This window comes from Peromyscus eremicus, chromosome 4, assembly GCF_949786415.1.
Source record: "Peromyscus eremicus chromosome 4, PerEre_H2_v1, whole genome shotgun sequence".
In the NCBI taxonomy this organism is placed as follows: domain Eukaryota; kingdom Metazoa; phylum Chordata; class Mammalia; order Rodentia; family Cricetidae; genus Peromyscus; species Peromyscus eremicus.
In genome coordinates, this window is record NC_081419.1 from 135,931,892 (window position 1) to 135,953,476 (window position 21,585).

The following is a 21,585-nucleotide window of genomic DNA, read 5'->3' on the forward strand; positions in this document are numbered from 1 at the left end:
CCACCAGCCATGATGACATGCTGTGTCACTCAAGAGTCCCAGCTCCCCTAGTTTTTCCTCTTTATTTAACCTGAGAAGGGAAGGCACTGTTACCAGAGCAGACCTTGGATCCCATGAGGGTCTTATAGGATCATCCCAGCTGCTGAGGGTCAAGACAGTATGGTTAAATCCAATAAGGAAGGAATATAGGCTAATGCAAGCTGACGCTACCCTTGACCATCAGGTACCATCATGGCCATGGGGGCAAACCTCCAGCAATGAAAATAAATCAAGTTATAGGCTGAGTGTTTAAGATTAAACCTCTACTGGGGGTAGAGAGATGATCAGTGGCTAAGAGCACTGGCTGCTTTCCAGAGGACCCAGGCTCAATTCCCATCACCCACATGGCAACTCACAGGCATCTGGGACTCCAATTCCAGAGGGTCTAACACCATTTACTGGACTTTGCAGGCTCTGTGTGTATGTGGTGCACAGACATACATGGAAGGCAAAAACAGTCATACACACAAAAATAAAAATAAATATTCTTAAAAGATTATGTATCTGCTGTTCTCAAATTTGGAAGGAGATCTGCATTTCATTGGAGAACAGACACACACACACACACACACACACACACACACACACACTTATGAGACTACAGACAATTTTTTAAATGTGTATAATTAATTTGGGGAAATAAAATATTCAGCTGACCTAATTTTCACATTGGGACTAGGAAACATGGTGTGTTTTTCATAAATCCAACAAAATTTACTCATGTCAACATTCAGACAGAGGGAGCTGGGCACCACTGCTTGCAGTCAGGGGCCACCTTGTCCCCTAGCAACTCCTCAGAGGCCAGTGCTCCAGAAAGCTCCTGACCTTTATTGCCTGGTATGATAGCATCTTGTGGTTATGAGGACAGAACAGACTAGAAATGATTTTGGGGGGTGGTTACCCCAGCTTCCTTGTCCCTTGATGGGCAATTACAGGCTGTGTTTGACAGTCTGTCTCAAGCTTCCCAGCAGGATGCTGCTCCTATTAGAAGTCCACTCATTAACCCACTCCCTATGGGCCTTTCCTCACTCGGGAACCCCTAGAATAAACTACTTCCACCTAATTCCTTGTTTCACGGTGTGCTGGGGGTAGAGAGGAGTGAGACGTACAGCACAGAGAAAACCAAGAAAATTATATAGAAGCTGAATAAAGTAAAAAAACAATATAACCACTGGGAGGCAAGCCGGGAGGAAGAAATAATCAGGATGGAGTGAAAGCAAACACCAGAAAGGAACATCATCCCCTTGGGCCAGGCCAGCCCTTCCCACCACCCACCATGACAGCCCCATCAACCACCAATCCCATAAACGCTCCTGTCTTGCAAACACCAGCAGGTCCTCCACCTCCCCAGCAGGTGTTCCACAATGGTCACATGATCCATGAGCTCCGCAAAGAGCAGGGTCTGGCATCCTGGTCCTCCTCTGCAGCCCACTGCACACCTCCCCACTTCCTCCCACACACTCAGTGGAAGCAGAGAGCAGCCTTGGGTGAAGGAAAACCCAAAGCTGTAGGAACAACAGAGACCTGTGCTCTCAAGAAAGTTCCTAGATGAAGCAAATCTTTGTCTGAAAAACATCCACTGCCGGAGTCATAAAGATGGCTCATGGGAAAGGTGCTTGCTGCCAGTCCTGACAACCTGAGTTTGAGCCCCAGAATACATGTGGTAGAAAAAGAGAACTGATTCTTACAAATTATCCTCTGACCACCACACACGTGCTTTGGCACATGCTCATGTTATGAACATACACACCAGCACATACTAATTAATTAATTAATTTTTAAATAGGTGTTGTTTCCATGCAACAATAAGAGACACATTTTTCAGAGTTTTCCTAGAGCCTTTGAGATGAGATCAAATGCTACAAACAGTCATACGGCTGAGGAGAACTTGTTTCAATGTATCGTGTTCATATTGAATCCATCTCTGTTCCCTACAAAATATCACTGTTTCCTAAACCTCCAGTGCCACCAGCCACAAGCATACTATCTGAGATTTCAGGTAACACTGCTGGGAGATGTGTGATCTCACCAGTCAACATAACAGAGCCGCCAGGAGCCCAGGCTTTGAATTGGCCCCACTCAGGTTCAAAGCTCAGCCTTGTCACTATTGAGCGTGACATCAGACAGTTAATTGAACCCCCTTGAGTTCCATAACCCCTGACAAACAATGTTTACCTTCCTCTCAGAGCATTAATATAAGTGAAATGCAAAATGCTTAACACAGCCTCAGGCAAAGAATAGGTGCTTGGTACACGAGACTTATTACTGCTCATGTCACCGACATTGGGGACATTTTGATTCTCTGGACTTCTAAAACAGTTACATTGTATCACTGAAAAGCATAGCATAGCAGGGAGACAGATAGACAGACAGACAGCGTCTAATCCCAGCTCCATAACTCACCAAGCAGACTCCTCAGAATGCATTTCCCTTACTTGCAAACGTGGATAACATAATAACATCTACCTTGCAGGGCTGATGTGAGTACTAAACAGATAAACGCCCCTGCAGATGCCCAATAAAGAGTGCAGTGGCTGCCGAGGACTTAATTACATCCTATCTCAACTCATCCTGCAACTGTGTCTCACGTGGAATATTGTCTACAAGTACCTGACCATTCTGCAGTCAAAATATCCAACAGGGGTGCTACTTTCCTAGGCTCCCTTACCAAGAAGAAAAATGAAGCATGGTGAAAGATGTACAGCAGAGTGGCTAGTGTGAGCCAGACAGCAGGAAAGGGGCATACAGACTCAAGTTGTAGTAGAAGCACGCTGGAAATGAAGATTCCTAGCCCTGCTTAAGTGTTATTCATCAATAAGTAACTCTCTGGGCATAAGGGCTGCCATCTCAACTCTCACAACCCAACCCACCCCACCCCCGGGGGTAATTCTGAGACACACTGAGTTGGCCCACTGGTCTCTACAGATGAGGCCCAAAGCTTTCAGCTTTTCCTCCATTTGCTCCATGACCCCCTCCAGAGGATCAACAGCTATGCTAACTCAATCCCTCAGTCTCCGTCAGGAGTTCATTCTTTCCTTTACCCTCCTCAGCAATCCCTGCAAAAACAAGTTCTTCATTCTACAGCCCTTAAAAACAGCAAAGGGGCTGAGCTGCGAGATAGCTCAGTAGGTAATGTACTGGCCGTGCAAACACAAGGGACTGAGTTCCACCCCAGAACCCACACAAAAAGCCAGCCATGGTGGCACACACGTCCAGTGCCAGCCCTGGGGAGACAGAGATGGGCAGATGATCCCTGTGGCAGCCAGAGCAGCAAGTTCCAGGCCAAGGAGAGATGGTGTCCCATACAAACAAGATGGGTGGCTCCCAAGGAAGGACACCTAAGATGCAAAGTGGGAGGTAAACCATCAAAGAATAAAGCACACAACCTTCCCTCCTGACAGTATTTCAGTTAGAGCTAGTTCCCAGGGTTTCGCTCTTGGGTCACGGAGGCCTTGGAACCATTCCCTATTTGGTACTATGCCCTGGAGCTCTGCCCTTCACAAGGATGTAGGGAGAAGAGGTGGACAACTGGTCTAGGCCAGCCAGAAAGAAGCCAGACTGACCAGAGACAGCTATCAACCAGCTAAGCAGTACAACCAGAGACCCAAGAGTTTCTGCTCTGGCCTCAGACAGCCATTAAACTGATTGTCTACTCTGAACAAACCACCTTCCCTCTGTGAACCTCTTTGCCTAAATCAGTTTAGGCTGAGCTTCCCATGATCTCTGAGCCTCATGCTTTCTGAGTCCAATGTAAAAAGTTTCAAAACCAAAGGGTTAATGCTTTCCTGCTCAGAATTCTGCCAACGTGGAGAATAACATATGGAGGACAATGAAATATAAACCAAATAATAAATATGTTTAGTACTCTAAACATTTCTATTTCGACTTAAGTGTGGGTGGGAGTGGACAACAGGATACAGATTCCTTCAAAGACTTTTCAAGAGAAATGAAGATGCCAAACAAAGGATCCGAAACTTCCAAGCAGAGGCGAGTAAGGGAGAAAACAGGCTCAGATTGCTATGCAGCTGGGGGTGTGCAGGAGACAGCCAGTCTGCAGCGGGTGGGCATTTCATCTTGCCGGCTATTCATCACCTTTAGAAAAGTTTGCTGAAAGAAAAAGGCAGCAAGGGACAGAAGAAAAACACACATTTACCAACTCACTTGACTAATCTCCCCTGAAAACTAAAGCGGCAATACAACCCGAGACTCCACGTGCTCTGGTTAAAAGAATAAAACAAAAATACAAGACACCATCTTCCACGGGGTTGAGGAAATGCTGAAATAAATGGTGTCGCGAGAAATGAAAACCGGCAGACATTTAACAGTGTGTTAGGCGATCTGGTTAACGTCTCAACAGGCAGACGGAGCTAGCCGATTAACGGGCACTTTGTTCTCAGCCTAAAGGATCGATCCAGCAATTACAATTACATTACGGCAGGCAAATTAAACCAGGTTTACATGTGAGGGCTTCCCAAACACAGGAGTAGAAGGAGATGCCTCAACAACTCAATACCTGGACAGTGGCTATGGGAGTTGAAGGCTACCTGACAGCCTTAACATAGCTGTGCAAGCGTGTGTGTGTGTGTGTGTGTGTGTGTGTGTGTGTGTGTGTGTGTGGTGTGTGTCTGAGAGTGTGTATATGTTTGTGGGTATGTGTGTGTATTTGGTGTGTGTGTGTGTGTTACATGTGTATGTGTGTGTGGTATGTGTGTATCTGGTGTGTGTGTGTGTGTTATATGTGTCTGAGAGTGTGTCTATGTTTGTGGGTATAAGTGTGTACATGCACAGTCTAGAGAAATGGCATCTCAATCTGTTATATTTGACTCTAACATTTTTAACAAGTTAAAATGAACTCACGGTGGACAGTCCCTTACCACAGAGAATCATCCACAAGCACTTCAGGGAGAATTTGTGAAACAAAGATACAGTGCACTATCCAAAAAGGGCTGCAACAGTGGCTCCCCTCCCCCGTTCTTCTGCAATGCGATTTGGAATCACTCACGTGCATTTGTTGGTGGCAGTCTTGCTGTGTAGCCCTGGCTAGCCTCAGACTTGTAGTCTCCTCAGAGCTGGGATGCAGGAGTGTGTCCTATGCCTGGCCTGGCAGTGCGGCCTTGGGACTACTCTTCCATCAGTCAGGATGATTGTCACTGCTAAGCGCCAAGCTCACACCTAACATGGACTGTTGACCCTAAAGAGAAGCCACCTTGAACTTCCAGCTAGTCAGGCCTTCAGATGTCTCATGGCTAATATGCCCTGACTGTGTCATACCAGACCTTGAGAAAGAACTGTGTCACTCAGCCAAGTCAATGTACAGCACCATGAGAGGCAACAACTCATGCTCCAGACTCACTCTGTCTTTATGGTGAAATAAGCCCACAGACTTAAGAGTCAAGATTGAGGTGGAGTTTGAAAGTAGGAAAGGAGTCTGTCCCCTCAGGGGAGCTTCTAAATCCAAGCTGCCTTCAAAGTCCCTTCAAAGTCAAAGCCCCCAATTTCCCTGACACTGCATAGAGAGCCAGGCAGGAAAGGTGCTGGAAGTCTGCAGTGGGAAAAACTAAGTAAACGTTTCCCCAGCCACACTATTTCAGGGTGTTAAAGCCACTGTTCTGAGACATGCTATGGGACAATTAAAAAAAAAATTCAGGGCCTGAAATCTAAAAATGCCTTTTAAAAAGTGCAAACAACTTTACCTTCTCCAAGCCCCTATTTTAAAATAATAAGGGGTGCATTGACCAAATACATTGCCTCCAGCAGTAATCTAGAGAAAACACTTAGGCCCAGGAAAGGATACACACTGCCTGCCATGTTCACACCTGTCCAGCTGCTACCTGAGAGTCCACACCCTTACCCAGTCCTCCTATCTACCCCTCTTTCTCTTTCTCAGCTGTTTTTCTTCTCTCCAGTACTCAATGAAGTCAAGAAAAAGAATCAAGCAGTGGAATATAGAGCCTGTAGTCCTGCAACCATCCAAGCCAGACACAATTGGAAAGGGGCCAGAGTCCATTTTGAGGGAAAAAGCCCGTAGACTAAGAGACCACAGCTGGATACCTCTCAATATCTGCATGGATGTGGGACCTAGTGCAATTGTAAATGATTCAGACAAAACATGCACTGTTCCAAACACACTAGATATAGGGTCAAAAGAGCACCCAAGGTTCAGGAACCACAGATGTCTGCCAGGGTCAGACCACACAGCTTCACCTTGGCCCTGAGCCCTCCGTGGTAGGGTTGAGTTTACCCCTGGTCTCTGGGCCTCCGGGGTTTGACATCCACACTCTGTGTGTTCTGTGTTCACTCTTTCATTAGTCTTACTTTCCATCTATTGCACTCGGAGCTGAAGACATGGAGCTGGACAGGTCAGATGTGGTCCCTGCCTTCACTGTGTGTATGTTCAGGTGGAAAAGACAAAACAAGAAGCAACTCCCTCCACACAAAACAGACAATTACAGGTTAATATAGGGGAAAAAACGGGAGCGGTTACATATAAGAGCCCGATGAGAAAGGCCAAGTTTAGGTAAGACAAGCATAGGAGAACTCGCTTCAGCAGTCACGATTAAAATACAACCTGTAATGATGGGATTTAGAGAAACAACACTCCAGACAGAGGACCCAGCATATACAAAGGTCCTGGGGCTAAACACAAACCTGGAATGTTCTAGAAGCTTTCGGGGACACCAGCAGGGCAGGAGAGACGTGGCAAGTGGGTCTGAATGAAAGTAAGATTTTGACACAGAATTGTGAAACATTTTACTCTTAGCATGTGAACAACAGGATGCTCCTGAATGGAAATCAGGAAAGTCAATAAAACTCATTGATAAATTTAAAACTCAGCCCCCAAGTTAGGATTAAGTAGTTACCTCTGGCAGGAAGAGTGTCCGAAGGACCTGTTAGAGAACTTGTATGGCCCCTTATTTTAGTTCTTTCTGAGACTTCTGGGTTCTCATGTAAAGAAAGGAGTTTTTTTAAGAAGTAAATTAATAATCTAGTGAAGAGCAGAGGGTTAGAGAGACTACATCCACATTTGGAAAGGAAAGAAAATAACAACTCTCAAAAAAAAAATTTTGTACCCTTGATCCCCATGAGACTTGTTTACCTTTTGAGAAACAGGCTATTCTAATTAGTCCTGGAATGCTTAAGTAACACAGGATAAGACTGTGCCAAAGGACAGCAGCTCTTCTCTGTACCATCTATACAACTCTTGAAATGAGTTAGTCGTTATCAGACATGCATGCTGGCCATCAACCACAGCTTCAATCAAAACATAACAGCAGCGAAAAACAGACTTGTGCTCCATGGTTCAGTTACAAGAGAGACTTTATCCTATCAGTAGACAGACATTTACCATGTTCCAAGACAAAGGTATTCTCTTCCCACTTCCCAACCATTGCCAGTGAGAAGAAGTTCCCAATGTGCTAGCCAAGGAACCCAAACGACTCAGCAAAAACCCAGGCTGACTGCTGGAGGTGCTGTGCAAGGAACCGTGTTGCCCATATGGCTTCTAGTTAGATGATATCTAACAGGTCTCTTAAATGCATTGGGAGAGTAGAGTTGAGTAGAAGACAAAAGAGTGGGGGCTCATAGAAACCATACTGCAACAAACACACCCATCCTGCAAGACAAATCCATACATCCTCCCTCCAACGTGTGCAAAGAATGACTGAAGAAAGAGACTGTGTAGACACAGGGGGCCTTGATGCTCGGAAAGAATAGAATGGAAATTTCCCTGTGGGATACTGAGAATGCACTTGGCTTCAAAATCCTAAAGGCGTTCATTTCATTCTCTCCATTCTGCCCCGTGTTATGTAATATAAAGGGCACCGAAGGGTCAGGAAATCAGATAAAGAAATAATGAGAAGACTATGTAGAAAGATAGGATGAGGGAAGAGAGAAAGTGAGGAAAACTCAGCCTAGCCTTCAAAGGGACACCCTAGGATACCTGGACCGAAAAAGATGGAAATAAAATCAGTGTGGACTACAATAAATTTCTACTGGTTTGAATGAATCCTCCCAGCTTCAAAGAGTTTTGTCTCGATCAGCGAATTGAACAGCTCAAAAGCTGAACAGATGTAAGCACAACTTATATTAACCATGAAGGTCCTGAGGAGGCTTTTAAAATGAGAGTCGCCAATTGCTCCAGCCCCGAACGCTGGAGCTTGCACACAACTCGTTCATGATACAAATGTGTCCCCTGCTTTAATTAAACTCCTTCTCTCATCAAGGGAAGGAGAAATAATCCCAATCTAACGTCTCATCCGTGATGAACTTTGCTGTCTCTCTTCTGTTTCCAAATGAATTTGGCTTATTAAAAAAGTAATGAGCTATTAATTAACTCTGCGCTCATACAAAGCTGTTTAATTCTCAATCTAATTAGCAGCAATCTGTTGAAGGATTCTAACGATTATTTTAAATTTGCTAACAGAAACATCTTTTTACTTTTCATAAGTTATTTATAGACAGAGCTCACATTGGATCTTGCCTGGTTTTTAATTTGATAACAGCTTTCCTAGGTACTTGGCTCATCTACCATCTCTGTCTGACAGGGTTTAGAACTGTCACCATCAGAAAAGCCCAAAATAGTATCAAGGTCAGTGGCATGGCCTGGACAGGGCTTCTTTCTGTCTTTGACAGAGCCTCAAATGGTGAGGTGCAGGAAGTGGAGGAAGAGGAACTGTGTCCTAACATTATTCCTGCTGAACGAAAACTCAGCTATGACCCAGATGGATATAAAGCCCGGATAGAAGGTATAAGGTGTGGAATTATTGCTGGATCAGAGTTTGGCAAAGACAGAAGTATTCCATGGTCCCCAATAGAATGTCCCTTTTGTAACTGATACAATGATGAACGTTCCAAAAACCTCTTATTTAAGAAACAGCACACACTAGTCTGAGAAAAGACTTAGTAGGTAAAATGCTTGCTAGGCAAGCCTCAGGACCTGAGATTGGTTCCCAGAACCTACATAAAAAAGCCTCAAAGGATGGCATACATTTGCAATCGCAGAGCAGGTGAGGCAGAGACAGGCAGGTCCCTGGGGCTCACAGGTCACCTGGCCTAGCCTTAATTGGCAAATCCCAGGCCAGAGATAGACTCTGTTTTGTATGTAGAGGTTTTGCTAGGCATGCTGCAGTAAAATAAAACTATCCCACCATATTTTACACATATACCTTTTATGATTTGCATTTTATAGACTCCACTAGCTTATACATATATATGTATGTATGTATGTATTAATGCCAAGGGATTTGTGCTCCAAACCATAGACTTCGTGAGCACACACACGTACAAGAGGCTCACAGAAGATGAAAAGTGTACACAGAAGCATTTCGATTCTTCCTCTGTAATATAACAAATTAGATTACTGACACTCTTTCCTTCCCCCAAGATCCAATGTGAGCTAACCTTATTTTATTAGTGTCACTGCTATCCCCTAACACCTAAGGAAGGACGAGAAGCCATTTCCTAGGCCAGGCCCTACCTGTCACCTGAAGAGGTGATGTGCACACTGGTTTACAAAACCAAGTAGTCAAACCACCTGGTTTTGAACCCTACTGTGTATTCCCTTGCTGTGTGCCTCAGTCAAAGTCTATGCTTTTTATATGACTCAGTTTCCTCCTCTAGAAATGAAGTAGTTACTGCCTTACATGGTTGCTACAAGGATTAATGAATTAATATCTCTAAAACTCTTACAACAGAACAACACATAATACACACTCTGTAATGGCTAATGGAAATTAATATTAGCTGAGCACTTCCCCCTATAAGATACATAGACTCAGGGACATGACAGGGCTATTACCCCACTAATCACAAAAAAAGAAGTTCAAGTTATAGAGAACATTTGATCATGGTGTGGAACTTTCTGTAGGCATTGTTTTTCCTGTCCTTTTTTTGAGAAAACACAGGTGGAACATTACATTAAATGGCACCCATTTTGAGTCCTTGCCAGTGTTATTTATTAAGTGTCATTAGTCATTAAAATACTAATAATTCACTGGGTTTTTAAAAAATTAAACACAGGACCTTGCAAAAATTAAATTTAAATAAGTTGAATATTAATGGTGTGGAAGCCTGGGGGAGTGTTATTCCCAAATCTATTTATTTATTTATTTATTTATTTATTTATTTATTTATTTATTTATTTTACAAAAAAAGAGTTGTGGTTATAAATAGTATTAATAATAATGGTAATAACAGCCAGAATTTAGTAAGCATTACCCACATGCCAGGCACTCTGCTGAGCAGGCTTTGAGCAGAACAGCACGTCAATGTGTGTTGACGGAGGGAGCTACATCCATGGTGGTGATTTTCTCCTCTCTGGAGAGCTTCTCCCACATCTCCCTCCTGAGTCACTATCCCATGCAGCCAATTCCCCCTGAGGAGGATGCCTGGGGATAGGGGAATGCCCAGTTACTGAATCTCTGCCCTCCAAGGCCAACCATAAATGGATAAGGTGCCCAGGATACAGAAGCTACCAAGCAAAGCAGAAGGACCAAGTATGGAAACCACGGTTTCCCTTGCGTACAGTCCAAGCAAGGTCAGAAAACCCAAGACACTTAAAACCAAGTGGTCTAGGGCTTCCCACTCTGGACAAAGTTCCTCTCATTTGCCTCTAATTACACCATTAAGCATGGTTCTCACTCGGGACAAGTTCATCCTCTGGTGGACTCTTAACAATGTCTGGAAGCATTCTGGGCCCTCTCACCTGGGGAACAATTGTATCACAAAAATTCCCTGTATGGAAAGAAGACATAGATGCTGCTAAGTGTCCTATATAGCACAGGACAAACTCTCATAAAAAAAAATCATAATTTCATTTCCTGTGTAATCCAAGAGTGAGCAGTCCAGGCTGGAATGGCTGACAAGAGGAAGGTCTACAGGTCCAGACAGGCCCTGCCATGGCTCTATCATAAGCAGCTGGGCAAGCGAATCACCAAGCTTTGCTTTTCTCTTCTTCAAGAGAGGAGCTTAAGGACATCATTTGAACATCCCTCAGTACGGCACAACACACTGAGCAATTGTGGCCACCACTGGTTTGTCCTCAAAGCAGTTCTGAGAGCACTTTAATCTCCATTTCCCACTTACCACCAACTCTAGGTCCTGGCTGAAAACTATGCCTTTGGGTAATGAGTTTCAAACCAGGAATGGAATGAATTGGTCCTTGCAGGGGACAGAACTCACAATTTTGGCCTCATTTGTGCCACAGACACAGCTACTGAGTTGTCCCAAATAGAGCTACCAAAGAGTCACTTTTCTGATTGAGAACATCTGGCAGTTGGCCCCACACAACCCCAGCACATCAACTGCAGGGCAGACCCTATAGAATCAGTCTCAGCATCTGCAAAGCCACCAGTTCTCAGATTCCCCCTGGTGGAATGGAGGTCACTAGGTGTTATAAGGGGGATTATAAACCAGAACACACAGGCAGGGAGATGAAATGAGATCAGGAGAGCAAGTCACTCAAGGTCTTTCCTTAGACAATGCTCATTGAAGCAATACCAATATCAATGTCACAAAATTAATAACAAAGCATAAGACTATACCAAAACCCAACATCTGCATTCTAGACTTACCTGCATTTAAAAAAAATCTTATCAGTGCTCTCACCTGCCTTTCCTATCCCACTCGCATTAAAGACACCACCATTACCTCTAGGAAATCTTACCTGGTGGGTCTCCACCCTGGGAGGCTACCCTGCTTCTTCCCACATTCCCCTGGCTTACTGCCATTGCTGCTGACTTTCCACGTGACTATATTTATCTTTTAATTTTTCCACCAAAAGTGTGCATGCTCTTAGTGGTAGGGGAAATATTTTTGTTCATGCCTGTGTTGTTATGTGGACTAGAACAAAAATCTATCAACTGGGCTAAAGATAATGGCTCTGTAGTTAAGAGCACTGGCTGCTCTTCCAGAGCACCAGGGTCCAATTCCCAGCGCCCACATGGTGGCTCACAACTATCTGTAACTCCAGTTCCTGAGGATCAGATGCCCTCTTCTGACCTCCACAGACACCAGGCGTGCACATGGTGCACAAATATACAGGCAGGCAAAATGCCTATACACATAAAATAGAAAAAAAGAAAGAGAAAATCCATCTATTGTGAAATCCACATGGGTTAATATACAATGTATCACATAATTTTTCACACAAAGTACTGGCCCTAAACTCAGTGACCAAAACACATCATAAATCTGTACTTAGGTGTCTGGGTGCTGCTGATCTAGGTGTGGTCTATCTGGGCTTTGCTTAGGCTTCAAGTCTGTTTCCCCTGACTCTAATCCTCCTTAGAACAGTGAGCCAGGTGAGTCTGATCATTTCAAGGAAATAACCAAAGTGCAAGGCATCAGCAGAAACCCATGCTGCTTCTTAGGTTGGGCATAGACCCTCCACATGCATGACCTAAGTAAGTCATAGGAACGATGCTAGCTCACTGGGTGGAGAGATGTGCTCCATCTCTTCTGAAAAAATGCGCAGTGATCTAGCTAGAGACAAAAACGAGGAATTGGTAACTTCCATCTACTGTGAAACCCATTCTCCCATGAAAGACCCCACACACACCCAAGCAACTGGCCACTTCCGCACAATTCTGAAGTCTGTGTTTCACTATTGACAGCCAGTGCCTGCATAACTTGGTTATAACACATAGCACAGTACATGGATACACTGATTATTAACTCTTCTCACCAGTGACCCAAGAGGAAACAGCAGGGATCAATGTAAACTGATGACTGTCTATAACCAAAGGCCACTACCTGTTATTACCTGACACCCTCAAATCAAGGCAGAAAACACAGTCCCTTGAGCCTTGCTCCAAACATAATTTTCTTTCCAAGACATAATTTTGGGGGGCTAGACAGAAGACTCAATGACAAGAGTGCATACTGCTTTTGCAGAGAACATAAGTTTAGTTCTCAGTACTCATGCACAAGGAAGCTCACAACCACCTGTAATTCCAGTTCTAAAGGACCTGGTGCTCCCTTCTGGCCTCCATGAGCACCTGCATTCAAGTGCACATACCCCCCACCTCACCCCTCACTGACAGACATATACACATATACACAATTTAAAACAAAATAAAGCTTTAAAACATAATTTTGAAGTATTAGCTTCAGTATGACATAGACTAAAGAAATATGATCCATATATGGGCAGGGTTGGAGAGAAGAGACAAGAGTCAGCCCCACCCACATCCCTACCCTTACAGTGGAGGGACAAAGTGATAGACCATTCTATAAGCCAAGTCCAAGGCATTCTGACCCAAAACCAATTATAGGAAAATAAGTTTATTTTACTATCAAGAAAGCTAGTCTTACACTTTTATGACAAATACTTCTAAAAACATTCTCAATAAAGTTTCTACCTGAATGATATTAGGCATTGCTCTAACATGAAGATAGCACGGAGATTTCACTCCCACTTAAGGGCACCTACAGATTTTATCCAAGAAGATCTGGAAAGATCAATATGTCAATCAAAATGTAAGAGTCATGCCTTCCTTCTTTTGTGACACTGTGTAGCATCCACATGTGACAGAGCCAGCTCAGCCATGCATAGCTTGGTTCTATCTTCTATCACAGGGGGAAAAAATGGTTTTAGAAGTACAATGCATTTATCTCTCATGAGCTCAGAAATAAATATTTTATGGTTGATCTGAAGCAGGAGTCAGCAAACTTTTTTTCTTGAAAGGGCTATAAAATAAGTATTTTTTAGCTTGCTGCTGTCACAAGAAAGACACAAGGCTGTGCTCCAATAAAATTTTACTTACAACAGCAGGAGGCAAAGTGGATTTGGCCCATGGGTCATATTTTGTTGATCCTTGATCTAAAAAGATGAATATGCATTTACCCAAAACTCTAGAATAAGCTCTGGAAAAAAATAAAAACTCAGGTTGACCTTAAGTGAGAGTGAAATGCCCTTGTCCTGTGCTGTCTTTGCTTTAGAACAAAACCTGATGTGGTTCCAGTGGCTGCTTCACAGATAATGTGTCTCAACTACCGTCACACCTCCAAGAAATCCAAGAAAATGTCTTAAAATTAGGTCATTCTTCGGCAAAGGTAAGTTTAAATGATATTTCCTCGCCAGTTAAATTCTCAATTAATCCTCTTTATAGGTCAATGGACTGGAAAATTAGGTTCCCATTTTACAGATAGGGATACTGAGGCTTTCTGAGCATGGTCATTCATCCAAGATCACATAGCTGGTACATTGTAGAACCAGGATCCCAACCAAGTGTGTATGGATTCTGACTCAGACGTTCTCAAGCTTCATAATGGATGCTAAGCTGCAATGGTTATGAAAATGAAAATGTCAGTTTTCATTCATGAAATGTCAGGAAACGTCAGTTTGGGTCTAAGGAAATCATAGTGATGAATTCAAATTTTCAATCATGATGTTCATTAAAGTCCATCTTATGAAATGTTAGAAGCAAGTTAAACATTCAATATTAAAGGTAAATTGAACAAATTTAGATACAACTATCAAAACTAATGTTCGGGGGCTAGGGAGATGATCAGTGGATAGAGTGTTTATCATGCAGGCCAGAAACCAGAGTTCTGATCCCTGGAACCCATGGAAAAGTTGGTTAGACATGGCATCCATATGTAATCCCAGCACTGTCAGGCAGACATGGCGTCCATCTCTAATCCCAGCACTTAGGAAGCAAAGACAAGGGATCTCCAGAGCAAGCTGGCTACCTGGACCAGCCAAACCCAAAGTCCTGGGTACAGTGAAAGACCCTGCCTCAATAAATAGAGAGAAGCATGACCATGGAAGATACCTGATGTCAACTTCAGGAGTACACACACCTGTGCATATGTGTATACATGCACCCACACATATGCCCCCACATAAGAACATGCATACATACCTGGATGCATAGCACACACATACACATGAGAACATGCAAACGTAAATAAAATAATGCTCATATAAATTTTCAATGATAGAAGAAAATAATCACTGTAATGTTGCTTTTCAAAACCCTGAGGGCAACATGGTATTGAAAGCCGGGCCCTGCTTTACCAGGTATATTAAATGTATAGAAAGCTACAGAAGAAACCATAATTCTTTATGATTAATGAATTTCCTATGACCTGAGGATGACAAGAAATTTTGATGTTTGCCAAACTTCATTCAATATACATATTTGACTTTTCCAATCTGATTAATTCATTTAAAAAGCAATCTTTAATGAGTTTTTTTTTTATCCTTAATTATTTTCTAACCTTTCTCCCAGTGTTCTACTATATGTCCTTTCTTCTTGTGTATGAATTACTCACAAGAGAACATTTTAAAAGCAACCATTCCATCTTCCTTGACTGCAGGCCACCCCACAGCCCTTTAGAAAGCTGGAGCAACACTCTCTGAATGATCTGAGCCAGCCCCCCAAGAATTAGAGTGACTATGAATCCTATCCTGTGTTATAAGCCCTGCTGAGTGGAAAGGAACCTCTGGTTCCTGGTTCAGTTGTCTGTCCTTTCCATGGTCATAGGCCAGAGAAAAAATAAAAAACAAAAAAGAGTTTTGCCTCTACTATTACACACAATATGGCAAGACCATCTACAGTTTTTCTGCCTAGTCCTGTGCAGTTTCATAGTGCCTGGCACAGAGACAGTGAGTATGGTATTTCTTCTGACACAAAATGGCAAAACAGACTAAATAGCAACGTCAGAACACCAGGTACCAGGAGAACCAGGCTTGCATCCCTAGCAAGGCCATGTTCGGAATGGGTGGCCCAGCACAAGTTAAGAAAACTCACCCTGATTTAACACCCTCATCCTCCAACTAAGATGAGTAACTGTGCTTTCAAGATGCATGAGAGACAAATAGTGATCTAAAGAGAAAACAGTAAAATCACAAACCACATTCTCTAAAGGGTTTACCTCTCTTCACTTCCAGCAATGACTCAGAGGTGTTCCCTCTCTATCGCTTCCAGGATAAGATGTTAAGGAATGGTTGCCCCGAAAATGGTGTTCTACCTCTGTAATGGAAAAAAGACACCGTGTGTGTGTGTGTGTGTGTGTGTGTGTGTGTGTGTTGCTCTGTATATGTGATCCTTGTCTGACTTGGCTGCTCAGCAATGGAAGTCAAAGATATGCATAAATGATTGACATTTTCCTAGCTCCTGCCAATCCTCTGGCTTCCCTCAATCACACTTTTCATTTTTCTATAAACATTTTGGATGTTATTGCATAGATATTTTAAGTAAGCTTTTGTGCTGAAATGTTGTACTGATGTATATCAACATATATACACAAAAATATAAAAACATAAACTGCTTACTAAAATTTCATAAATACACTATGATCATCTCCAACAAAAATATATATATATATATATATATATATATATATATATATATATATATATATATATATATATCATCAGTATCACTGTAGGGATATTGACCCCCAAGACAATGACTGTCTTGACTTCTGCATCAAAGATTGTTTAGCTTGTGTTTGAAATATGTGTTTGTAGGACCATATATCATTTTGTCCCCTTGTCTGGCTTCTCACATACAAGTTGACTGAGAAGAGCCCATTTCATTGTGTGAAGTCATTCATTATCTTGGCTGGATAGTGTCTTTTGCATGAGTAAATCACAAATTAACCATTCTACAGGGAGCATCTGAGCAGTTTCTGGGCTTCAGTCTTACAAATAATGCTGTGAGCATCATGCAGGTGTCTGTGAGAATCCGTGCTTGACCACTTCAGTTTACCTATACATCAAAGCAAGAGGAGGTTCTTCATAAAAGATGCATGGATTTAGCTTATTAGGCCTGCTAAATTTATGCTTCCAGTCGCAGCTTAAGGCATTTCAGCCACCTCATGTCTTCACCAACATTTGGCATCCTATCCTTATCATTTAATGAATCTGGTGAATGCAGGGTAATTTTACTGTCGCTTTAATTTTCACTTCCTGGTGACTAATGAGATTCAGTGCATTTGCATATGCACAGTATCCATCTGAATGTCCTCTCTGGTAAATGCTTTTTAAAGATTCTTAACATCACACTTTACATTTTAAAGGCAATTCTTGATTATCTCTAGCAAGACAGGAAGAACTAACAGGAAGAATTACAAAAAATGGTAGATGTTTTGAAAAAATTTTAAATTTCTCTTTGGAGGCTGGGAGATGGCTCAGTGGGTACAGTACTTCCTGCACAAGCATGGGGTCATGAGTGAGGAGCCCCCAAATTCAGAATGCATTACAGACATATATCTGTCATTCCTGATTTTCTAATGAGATGGACAGTAAAGACAGGAGAATTCCCAGAAGCCCACAGGCCAACTAGCATGGTGTACACAGTAACAAATATCCTGTCTTAATGGTGGAAGGCCAGGACCAACACCCAAGGTCCTGATCTCCACATGCACACCGCAGCATGTACATGCATAAACACACACACAAACACACACACACACACACACAGAGAGAGAGAGAGAGAGAGAGAGAGAGAGAGAGAGAGAGAGAGAGAGAGAGAGAGAGATATGGAGACTTCAAAACTGTCTTTCGATTTCTGTTGCATACTTGTCTTAGATATATTCTATGGCTGTGAAGAGACATCATGACTATGGCAACTCTTATAAAAGAAAGAATTTAACTAGGGCTTGCTTGTAGTTTCAGAGGTTTAGTCCATTTTTATCATAGTGGGGAGCATGGTAGCATACAGGCAGACTTAACTAAAAAGGAATTGAGAGTTCTACATCCAGAGCGGCGGGCAGCAGGAAGAGAGAGACACTGGGACTTACCTGGACTTTTGAAACTCCAAAGCCCACTCACAGTGATTTTCTTCCTACAACAAGGCCACACCTACTCCAACAAGGACACACCTTCTAATCCCTCTCAAGTACTGCCACTTCCTGATGACCAAGCACTCATATGAGCCTATGGCGACCATTCTCATTTGAACCACCACAATACTGATAGTAGAATGTGAATTCTCTTGATCTTCCCTGATGGTGATGTCATCCACAGTGAGGCTTATAATGGAGTAGACATGGTGCTCAGTATTCTGTCAGCTCATGTCACTCTCGTAACATGAGGACACTGAGGTGTCAGATAAGCTGAATAACTTGATCAACCCTGCAAAGCCATGGAAAGTATCAGAATTCAGATCCAGCTTGTGGGGGGGGGGCCAGGAGGGGGCTCCAAACCTTGTGATATTTCTCATCATTGTAAGAGCCATAGTTAGAGTTTATAACTTCTACAGGCTTCAGAACCCTCCACAGAGATTTTATTAAAAGATAGTTCCTGATCTAAGCCACAGAGAAGCAGGTAATTTACATTTCTCACAAGTTCCCAGGTGACAATGCCCCAATGCTAGTCCAAGGGCTACACTCTAAGTACCACTGTTAGAAGAATAACACGCCTTGTTTGTCTCTGTGTGAAAAGGAACTGCCTGGTCCTGTGCCTGACAGTCACCAAAACAAGCCAACAGTTGTAGAGTGACTCCCATTTCCACTTGGCTGTCTGCACTGGCATAGAACGCTGCACATTTTAGACAGCTGCAGGGTTAGCATGAGTGGACCCCGTGACACTTCTGCATTGGTATGACCCTAGAGAGTAGTACCGGAATGACCTCTTCTAGGCAGAGATAGCCACGTTAAGGGAACAATTGACTTTCCCCCTCCCCAGTCTCCTTTCAATGAAGATACAGGTAAATCCACATAAGGCAAGAGCAACACATTTCCCAAGTTGTACACTTGTCCTGGCAGTGAAGATATCTACTGTCTGCAGTACCCTAGAGACCACCCTGGGCTGACTGCTTTCAGGCAAACACACCAAGGACCTTGCCTGTGACAATCCTTGTACCTCCTTGTACCATGTCCTTTGGATTACATTTTACAGTAGAAACTGTTGACTGTCCTCTTAAATCCGTGTTTTCCCTTATTGACAGAAAAAAATTTTCAGTTTTTAACCAGATACTATTACCCAAATAAGACAGCTTTCCCATGGATCTTACATTTTGATATATGCACACAATTAAATTCTGAGCAATAAGATACGTAGAGAGATACAAAAGGGAATCTTCCTAAAAAGAGAGTGAAGGGGTGGGGACATGGCTCAGTTGGTAAAGGTGCTTGTCATTAAGCCCGCTGACCTGACTTCAATCCCCAGAACCCACACGGTAAGAGAACCAATTCCCAAAGGTTGTCCTCTGACCTGCACAAGTGTACTGTGGAAAACGCATATGTGCAAAGACAAATAATAAATAAAGTTTTAAGGGGAAGGAATGTGGCCGTCTCTATGGCTTCTTTCATCCTCGCACTCCATGTGCCATGACTGGAACTCAAGCAGCCACTGAGGCCACCAAGTTTAGAGTGGCAAACTCTAAAGAATGGACGTGAAAACTGAAAGGAGGCTATGGCTCTTCCAACTCCGTAATCCCATGGGCCAGGTGGATTCCCTCCCTTTCGATAACTTTCCGAAGAAGTGTAGTCATGCCCACCTTGTTCAAAACACTATTGTGTTGAGACTTCCTGTAGGTAGAGGGTCATAACCCCATCCAGTACATGAATATTAACAGGCCCTGTGATCCTACTAATGGACCAATAGATGAGGGCTAGCCTTCCTCTCTGGTGGCATCGCCTATAGTGAGTCACTTCAGTTCTCTGAACCTGTTTCCCCATCTATAAAGCGAGGAGAAAACAGAGTGTTGTAATTTTCCATAAGGCTTTTAAGAGCCACGACTATTGAGCAGTTCCGATAATGAAATACAAAAATGGAGAGGACTCTCATTTCCCACAAACAGAAGTTTCAAATAGAAAATGGAGTTAGAGAAAGCACCATCTAAGAAGTCCCTTCCAGTAAAGAAGACGGGACACAAAGACAACCATCTCCTGCCCGGGTCTGCTGTTCCACCTCCTCTCCCCCGCTCTCTCCAGGTCATTCCTATTTTCTAAATGAGAATTTAATTTTGCTCTAACACCATTATTACATCTAAATTAAATATTTATTGGGCTGAATATCAATTGACTTTTAGAAATAAAGATTTGAAATTTATGAGCGAACATGGAGTAATCCAATAATTGTAAATTTCACAACGGAGCTTTGTAATCAATTACTGTTTGGTAATGATATAAACATGTGTGATTCTCCAGAGACCCTGGTCAACTATAAATTAGATTCTGCACACACAACAATCTGGCAACATCTCCACACTGGCTTTGTCTCTTTTGAGAAATAACAGAAGCCAGAGATTAATCCCGGGCAGGCTCTCCCTGGCCACACATCTGGACCCCCATTTACTCATCAGTCAGTCTGTGCTCAGACTAGGCTTAATGAGAGCTCACACAAAACGTAATTCCAAAGGTAAATCGCCTAGAAATGAAGCAAGCACCATGATCCAACTCAAAGAGATGCCCTGCTGTATGTGGATAACAGACAATTGTCTACATATTCATTGTCTACCAAATAGCTACTAAGACCCTGTCCTGTCATGAGAAGAAATGGATGTATGAGCAAATGATTGTCCTAATTTTATAAATAAAAAAAGGGCCCAGGGCTAGAGAAATAGCCTGGTTGATAAAAACGCTTGCCATGAATGTTTGAGGACCCGAGTTCAATCCTCAGTACCCATGAAAAAGCTGAGCATGGTGAAATGAATTTGAAATCCCAGCACCAGGAAGAGAGAAACAGACAAATTCCTGGAGCTCACTGGTCAGCCAGCCTAGCCTAGTCAGCAAATGTTGGGTCCCAGAAAGAGATTCTGTCTCAAAAACAAAAAACATTGGAACGACACTCAAAGAAGATGTCTGGCCTCCACATTTGCACACATAAACACACACACATGCACACATGTACACATGCACACACACATAAAGGGAGAGGTGGGGGAGCAAAAGCTATAGTTGGGATTTGAACTCAGACCTTTCTGGTGCCAAATTCCACACTGTGTCTGTCACCCACACTGAGTGGGCAGATGGATGAATGAGGCAACTTTGACTGGATCTCTCACTGGGTGCAGGCCAAGACTTGTTAATATGCTCCCACCACCACCAACAACAACAACCCCCAGAATGTTAGGGACCCGCCAACTCAGAAGACAAGCCTAAGATTAAAGGACCATCTCAGCTGGACACCAGTATCTCCTTTGTCGTGCTCAGACCTTGACTTAGCTTGTGAAAAATTTCCATTTTCATTTCAATATCATAAACGTTGGTGTTATTTCTATGTAAAAGAAGCTTCAAGCAATTGTATCTACCCTCAATCATTTGAAAGTCATTCTTTGTCTTGCCAGGCCAGGGCCACTCTACAAAGATGCATTCTAAATATGGCCTCTATTCTAACCAAGTAAGTTGCAATGGGATTCTGAAGCTCCAGGGGAAGACCTCCGTCCCAAAGCCACATGTCTTTAATTGATTAAAGAGCCTTTAAGTGAGCTCAGTGATTACATTTTGAATTCTTCTATATTAATTATTAAAGGCAAATTATGTTGTTGAAAGGGGAGGCCATCGAAAGATGGTAGTTTAATGAAATAGGTTAGGGAGGCATTCCGAATGCAGTAATTGATTTAAAAAGTGAAAGGCATTTGGGAGGACTGT